The sequence below is a fragment of the Hyaena hyaena genome, unplaced genomic scaffold, assembly GCF_003009895.1.
Source record: "Hyaena hyaena isolate Hyena2069 unplaced genomic scaffold, ASM300989v1 scaffold_175, whole genome shotgun sequence".
Lineage (NCBI taxonomy): Eukaryota > Metazoa > Chordata > Mammalia > Carnivora > Hyaenidae > Hyaena > Hyaena hyaena.
Window position 1 is genome coordinate 261,841 of NW_024080808.1, and position 8,636 is coordinate 270,476.

The 8,636-nt window shown below is 41.5% G+C and overlaps 1 pseudogene; it reads left to right on the plus strand.

The window, feature by feature from the left end:
• The first annotated feature begins 3,999 nt into the window (after positions 1–3,999).
• On the plus strand, positions 4,000–4,524 carry LOC120237252 (annotated as a pseudogene).
• Positions 4,525–8,636: the final 4,112 nt, after the last annotated feature.

Below are 8,636 nucleotides of genomic sequence, written 5' to 3' on the forward strand. Positions count from 1 at the left end.
ATAATTAATTTTAAGCATTTTTTAAAGTAAGCTCTACACCCACCATGGGGCTTGAACTCATGATCCTGAAATCAAGAGTCTAATGCTCTACCAACTGAGCCAACCAAGCACTCAAAGCATTTTTTCATGTACCTGTTGGCCACTTGCATATCTTCTTTGGGGAAATGTCTGTTTAAGTCCTTTGTCCATTTTTTAAATGTTTTTTTATTTTTGAAAGAAAGAGATGGAACATGAGCAGGGGATAGGCAGAGACACAGGGAGACACAGAATCTGAAGCAGGCTCCAGGCTCTGAGCTGTCAGCGCAAAGCCTGATGTGGGGCTCAAACCCATGAACCCTGAGATCATGACGTGACGTGAAATTGGGTGCTTAACTAACTGAACCACCCAGGAACCCCTGTGCATTTTTAAATTAGATTATTTGTGACTTTTTTCTGCTGTAGAGTTATGTGGTCAGAGCCTTCATATTTTAAAAATGTTTGTACTACCCAAAGAGATCTACAGAGTCAATGCTATCCCCATCAAATTTCAATGATATTTTTTTACTGAAATACAGAAAACAATCCTAAAATTCATAGAGAACCACAAAAGACCCCAAATAGCCACAGCAACCTTGAGAAAGAAGAATAAAGAGGAAGGGATTAACACTTTCTGATTTCAAACTATATTACAAAACTACAGTTTTGTAACAGTAACAGTATAGTATTGGCATAGACAGATATATAGACCAGTGGAATGGAATTGAAAACCCAGAAACAAACCCACACATCTATTGCCAATTGATCTTCAACAAGAGTGCAAAGAATAAAGATAATCTCTTCAATTGTCAATTGTTCTTCAACAAGAGTGCAAAGAATAAAGATAATCTCTTCAATAAATAGTGCTGGGAAAATTGGATATTCACATTTTAAAAAGTGAAATTGGACCCCTACCTTACAGCATTCACAAAAATCAACTCACAATGGGTTAAAGACTTAAATTTAAGACCTGAAACTGTAAAACTTCTAGGAAAAAATATAGAGGAAAAGCTCCTTGACATTGGTCTTGGTAGTGATTTCTTGGTAAAAGCACAGGTAACAAAAGCAGAAATAGGTAAGTGGGACTACATCAAACTGAAAAGTTTCTGCACAGCAAAGCAAGCAATCAACAGACTGAAAAGACAACCTACAGAATAGGAGAAAATATTTGCAAATCATGTCTCTAATAGTGGGTTCATTTTTTTTAAGTTTCTGTTTTGTTTTGTTTCATTTTTTTATTTTTGAGAGAGTGCATAAGCAGGGGAGGAGCAGAGAAAGAGGAAGAAAGATAATCCCAAGGAGGCTCCACACCGTTAGCGCAGGGCTCAATCTCACAAACCATTGAAATCATGACCTGAGCCAAGATCAAGAGTCAGACGCTTAACCGACTGAGCCACCCAGGTGACTAAAAGGGGGTTAATTTTTAAACATCCATTTTAAGTCTCATTCAAGGCCTCAAGAAAAAGTCACAGATACATGAAGTGTCTTCTTGTAAGTGGTGCAAGTGCGTCCAGAACAATGTGGAGCCCACACAGCATGGAGCCAACATAACACTGACTGCTCAGGGTCCTGTTCCTGCTACGTGGAGTCTCCTGGCACCCAGTCGCCCCCAGACCTCTGACGTGGGCTGAAATGCAAGAAGAATGACCACAATGGGGAAGGGGAAAAATTACAGAGGAAGCCCTTGACTTTGAGATGTGAAAAGAAGGAAACCAACCATATTTTTCTCTTATGCACACAAGCACATCAGAGCCTGCTAGAACTGCCATTCCAAAAATTAAACAGAAGCCTTTGTTGGGAGATCGACTCCAATGTGCCCATCCGATCTCAGCTCAGAGCCTCTTCTGTCTGTTTCTCCCTCAGAAATCTCATATGCATGGCCCTGGGGCCAGAGCCCTGTATCGTGTTTTTTGTTTTTATTTGTTTGTTTTTATCAGACTGGAGAATGATGCTAACCAACAAAACTACCCAAGAGTGTGAGTGTGGTTGGAAAGATGAACAAAAGGTTTGTATTTTGGTTTGTGGCTCTGGTCATTGCTTGCCTCTCAGGCTGTCCATTTCAATTCAAATTAAGCAGTGCTTCTCAGACTTGTGTGTGCCAACATGCTGTACATGCAGCTGCCGCCTTCTGTCCATCACAGTTCAACTTAACCCACTCCAAGTTCCAGGTCAGCATTTCCTGATTGCATTCCTTGTCCCCGTCATGCTTCGAGCTGCCCTACTTCTAGCCATTCATCACCCAGCAATTGTCGCCGTTAGCTATCTCTCTCACGTGACCAGCCCTGCAAAGCATGCCAGACGGAGATGCCAGTGGGCTGCTGCAAGCCAGGATGTTGCCTGGGATTTGTTAGTGATCTTAATATCAGAGATAAATGTCACTGGCGAAATCTGTGTTGAAGCTAAATGAAATACCCAGCACATTGAAGACCTATCTCCTTGTCTACGAAGTAGAAGGCATCCTTGATTCCACGCTTGGACTGCCACAAGCTTGAGAAGATCCTTTAGTTGTGCTGTTACCTAAGTCTTAGGGTCATTGCAAGAACTGAGTAAGTTAATTATATAAAGCAACTAGAACAATGCCTATCACCATAAGAGTCCTGTGTTTGCTATTGCTATTTTTCTGCTCACTCTGCTGAGTATGCTTGGGTTGACAACTTCAGACCATTTATTTATTCCTTCAATTAATATGTACTGAGTACCTATGATGTTCCATGTACTGTGGACAGTGATCCATTTCCTTTGCTCTAAGCCTTGGCATGGTCATCTAGAAAGCTCTTTGCACTCACAGCTGTGCAACTATGGAAAAAATAAGACCTTAGAGAAGAAGCTGCTGACCAGTGTGCCTAGGAAGACAAATCCCCAGGTAGCTTCTTTTGATTCCCATGCTCCAAGAATAGCCTAGGCAGACAGAGAACATGGAATGACACAGCATCTTCCTGAACAGATACTCTCTCCCTCCCCCCACTTCCCCATTCACCCAGAAACTCTGACATATTCTCGAGCAGGGAGGAGGTTAGAGAGAGGACAGGGATAGATAAAGAGTGAGATGAAGAGGAATCCTGCAAACTGCGAAGGTTATCTTTTCAGCTAATACGGCAAGCTGAAAGTGCAAAATAGAAATAAATTGATTGAGAGAAAAGTACTAGGGTAAAGCATATGAAATTGCTGATGTTTGATCATTTTTAACTTAAAAAACATCCGTTTCATATGCTTCACAAGGTGCAATATTTCTTGTGCTCCCTGAGTTTGTAAGTCAGATCTGCCACACCTGTTTTAAATTGTTTATCTTAGAAAAGCTCAGGTATAAAAAATCATCATCAAGAGAACTAGGCCTCAAATTGAAAAATAAAGACAAATCTGGGCTACTTGTCTTAGAAATTTGATGAATGAGATCTCAGAAGCCCAGATAACAATATGTGTGAGGCTTATTTATTCCATTCAATAAACCAACATCAGCTGATTGGATTTTCTTTCTTTAGTTCACTTTCTAGCTGGATCCTACTAATACTCCTCCACAAAATGGCTTTATTAAAGAGGTCAGGAAGATTTGGGGTCTCTAGGACTTTTCAGGGACCAAGGTAAATGATGGGCCATATTCCTTGCCAACTGTTCTTATCCTTATTAAATCTTCAGGTATATTCTTATCTGGTTGGATCCAGAGTTTAGATTACATATTTTTTTAGAGGACGCCTCTCTACATCACCAAGATTATTAACATTCCACCTAAAATAAACTCCAAAACATGTTCCACACGTGTTAAAAATAGGCCTACTCAGGCAGTGCACCCAATGATCCTGCTAATCTGTCTCTTGCTTCAACAGTATTTGGACGGAACAAACCCAGGGATGCCTCTTATACCAGCCTCTGACCACCATCCAACCTTTTTTATTCTGGTCACAACCTTATCAGAGCCATCTTCTCAGCCACCCTCTACCTCCAGAACCAGCCAACATCCTGAGCTTTGTTCTTTATTATGGATCAACCATGAGCTCCCAGATTCATTAGAATTATTCCATCCAGGTGGAGGCTACTTTCAGCCACCTGGTCAACATGCATCTGCTGACTTCTTATACCTACCTCTCTCTGGGCTTCTATTTTGAGCACCATGATGTAGCTCTGGAGGGCATGGGCCCCTTCTTCCTCGGGTTAGCTGAAGAGAAGCATGAGGGTGCCGAACTTCTCTTGGATATGCCAAACCAGCATTGCAACCATGTTCTCTTCCAGAAGGTACAGAAATTGTCCCAAGATGAGTAGGATAAAGCCCAGGATAGCATGGAAGCTGCTCTGGTTCTGGAGAAGAACCTGAACTAGGCCCTTCTTGATCTGCATGCCCTGGGATCTGCCCACGCAGACTCCCATCTTTGTGACTTCCTGGATAACCACTTCCTAGATGAGGAGGTGTAGCGCATTAAGAAGATGGGGCCCACCTGACACACCTCCACAGGCTGGCTGCTCCAGGCTGGGCTGGGCAAAGATCTCTTCCAAAGGCTCACCTTCAAGCAAAACTAGGACCCTCTGAAGACCAGAAGCCTTTGAGGGACCCCTTAGGTATCTCCCTGGTGCCAGGGCTTGTGCCAGAGCCCCTCCCTGCAGCCACTAGGCAGCTTTTTAACCACCCTGGAGCTCTCTCCATAGCTGTGGACCTAAGGGAAACAATAAAATTGTTTGCAGAAACACACACACACACACACACACACACACACACACCCCAAAAACAGGTATATGCAATGTCCCAGCAACTTACTTGAAGAATATAAGTAAAGATATACATAGAGATTTAGGTTTAAAGGTTGTGTAAGAGAACAACTGGCACACTCAAACTAGGGATAACTCAAGTGGGGTTGATTTAGAAAGAAGTGGAAGAGCTGCAGGAAAATCACAGGAGGTGGTGCAGGTACCTAGGGTTTGTGGAGAGGCAGAACTCTCACTGTCTCTAGGCCCAGAGGAAAAGGACAAGGGAAGGACTGATTCTGAGAACTGGGAGGAGAGGATTGGCCACCTTGAGAGTGTCTCCTTCAGTTGAGGAGCACAGCTAGCTCTAGGATACCTCACAAGTAAGGAGACAGGAACTAATACCCTGATCTCACTCTAGTCCTTTCCTGCAGTCTCTTGAAGGAACTCTGTGTTGGCTGAACCTGGCTGGAAGCCAGAGGGCAAAGGAACGAGTGAATGTTCTCCCTAAAGGAGAGCCGATGAAGAAGAGTAGAAAGTGGATCTAGTGGAATAGACAAGAGATAATCTGGCATAAAGATGCTCATTGCAGCACTGTTCATAATAATGTAAGATTGAAAGGAGCCTAAATGTCCCAGACTAGGGGGAAATTTGAACAATTTAAGGTATGTATACCAAATGAAGTGCCATGGAACCATTGTAAATATTGATCCAGAGCTCACAAGATAACCTGTACGATGTGCTTTACCTTTTGTTTCAAAAATTATATATAGGGGGCGCCTGGGTGGCTCAGTTGGTTGAGCGTCCGACTTCAGCTCAGGTCATGATCTCACGGTTCGTGGGTTCGAGCCCCGCGTCGGGCTCTGCACTGACAGCTTGGAGCCTGGAGCTGCTTCACATTCTGTGTCTCCCTCTCTCTCTGACCCTTCCCTGTTCACGCTGTCTCTCTCTCTCTCTCTCTCAGAAATAAGTTTAAAAAAATTATATATAGGCCCAAATATATGTTTTTCTATATATACGTATATAATACATGCTCACACATTCATAGAAGAAAAAAGGTTTAGGGGGTATATACATCAAGATGTAAATGGTAGTTATCACAGGGAGAATAGGGTTATAGGTATTTTTATCTAGGGTTCATTTTTGTTTGTTTTGAGCAGGGAAAGTTTAATATAAAGAGTTATTAACTATGGCAGAAGACTGGAGTAACAAGGAGTCAACTGGGAAGAAACAAAGATAGCTGTAAAGAACATAAGTAGGACAAATATGAACAGCAGGCACAACCCCTAGGTCTAAGATAGAAGGCCCAAGAACCCTCCCCACCAAGAGCTGAGAAGATGTGTCATAGAGGGTGTGGGCTACAGGTTGGCAGGGGATTCACTGTGCTACTGTGTAGTCCAGACTTGCTCAAAATCTGTTCCCTAGGGTGCTAGGGAGAACTACTCAAGGGAGATATCTTAACAGAAACATTCTGTTGCAAAGCCACTGGAAGAGTTGGGTAGGTCTGTTGGGGGAAGTTTCTGGAACAAGGAGGGAAAATGTCTTGTGTCTACAATGAAAGGTCCCTGTACTGGTCAAGTTTAACACATGTGTCACCTGGCAAAGGAGAAATATATAAGGACCCATCTCCATTTATGCAGAACGGGGAATAAAGTATGCATTTGAAGCTGAAAAGCAATATATTGGTAACTGGCATTCACTCCAAAACCTACCTACTTCTTTATATGATTATTTTCTCTCAACAAATTACTAGAAGTTGAAATGTTGGATTAACATTCTTGTGTTAAATTGGTAAGGGTACCTGTTGGGTACATTATTTACTTGATTTAGCAAAAAAAGCATTTTTCATTCTATGCATTTCTCAGGAATGAATGAAAAAGATGTCACTTAAGACATCTGATCTGGTATCCAAGTCACATAAGATCAAACACTAGTATGGTTCCAGAAAGAATTTCTCTGAGAGCTAGGTAGAATGGCCAAGAAAGCTGGTCAAAGATGGCACCCACTCTGGATCTTCACTAAAATAGCATATAGGATCTTTTTTATTTTACTTTATTTGAGAAAGAGAGAGGACAAGTGGGGAGAGGGACAGAGGGAGAGAGAGAGAGAGAGAGAGAGAGAGAGAGAGAATCTTAAGCAGTATCCACACACAGCAAGCAGCCCAATGTGGGGCTCGCTCCCACAACCCTGGTATCACGACCTGAGCTGAAATCAAAAGTCAGATGCTCAACCAACTAAGCCACCCAGGGGCCCCTAAAATAGCATAATCTTTTAACTTAATAAACTCAATTTTTAGAGCAGTTTTATTTAGGTTCACACCAAACTGAGTAAAAGTACAGAGAATTCTCATTTACCCCCTGACTCCCCCACATGCACAAGCTCCCCTACTCTAATAACCCTCACCACAATGGTACATTTTTTACAATTGATGAACCTACATTGACAGATCATTATCACTCAAAGTTTATAGTTTACGTCTACATTATATTCAATCTTGGTGTTGTGCATTTTATGGGCTTTTACAAATGTATTTAACATTGTGATAGCATACAGAATATTTTCACTGCCCTAAAAATCCTCTGTGCGTGACCTATTTATTGTTCCCTCCCCCCTAACCCCTGGCAACCACTAATCATTTTATTTTCTCCATAGTTTTGCCTTTTCCAGGATGTCATATAGTTGGAATCACACAATGTGTAGTCTTTTCAGAATGGCTTCTTTCACTCAGTAACATGCATTTAATTCTCCTCCATGACTCTTCATGGCTTGATAGCTCATTTCTTTTCAGCACTGAATAATATCCCATTGTCTGTATGTACAGTTTATCTATATTGGTTGCTTCCAAGCTTGGGCAATTATGAATGAAGCTGCTATAAACACCCATGTACAGGTTTTGTCTAGACAGAAGTTTTCAATTAAGTTGGGTGAATACCAAGGCATGCGATTGTTGGATCATAAGAGTATGTTTAGTTTTGTAAGAAATTGCCAACGTGTCTCCCAAAGTGTCTATATTATTTTGCATTCCTACCAGCAATAAATGGGAGCTCCCATTGCTCCACACCAGCAGTTAGTGTAGTATTTTGGATTTGGACCATTCTGATACATATGTATTCCTATCTTTTTCAATTTGCAATTCTCTAATGACGTACAACATTGAATATCTTTTCATGTGCTTAGTGTCCATCTGCACATCTTCTTTGGTGAGGTGTCTGTTAAGACCTGTTGCCCATTTTTAAATTGGGTTGCTTGTTTTTTTGTTGAGTTTTTTTTTTTTAATGTTTTATTTATTTCTAGGAGAGAGAGAGAGACAGCGTGAGCAGGGGAGGGTCAGAGAGAGAGGGAGTCACAGACTGAAACAGGCTCCAGGCTCTGAGCTGGCAGTCAGCACAGAGCCCGACGCGGGGCTCGAACCCACGAACCGCGAGATCATGACCTAAGTGAAAGTCGGACGCTTAACCGACTAAGCTACCCAGGCGCCCCTTTTTGTTGAGTTTTAAGAGCTCTTTGTATATTTTGAATAACAGTCCTTTGTTGATGTATGTTTAGAAATATTTTCTCCTACTTTGTGGCTTGTTTTCTTATTCTCTTGACAGAGTCTTTCACTGAGCAGAAGTTTTTAATTTTAATGAAGTCCAGCTTATCAGTTATTTCCTTCATGGATCATCCCTTTGATGTTGTGTCTAAAAAATATCACCTAAAATCAACTAGGTTTCCTCCTATATTATTTTGCAGGAATTTCAGAGCTTTGAACTTTACATTTAGATCTGTTCCATTTTGTTAAGTTTTGTAAAGGATATAAGGTCTGTGTCTATATTAATTTCTTTTGCATATGGATGTCTAGTTGTTGAAACGACTATCTTTGCTCCATTGTATTGCCTTTGGTCCTTTGGCAAATATCAGTTGATGATATTTATGTGGGTCTATTATTGGGCTTCCTATTCTGTTCAATT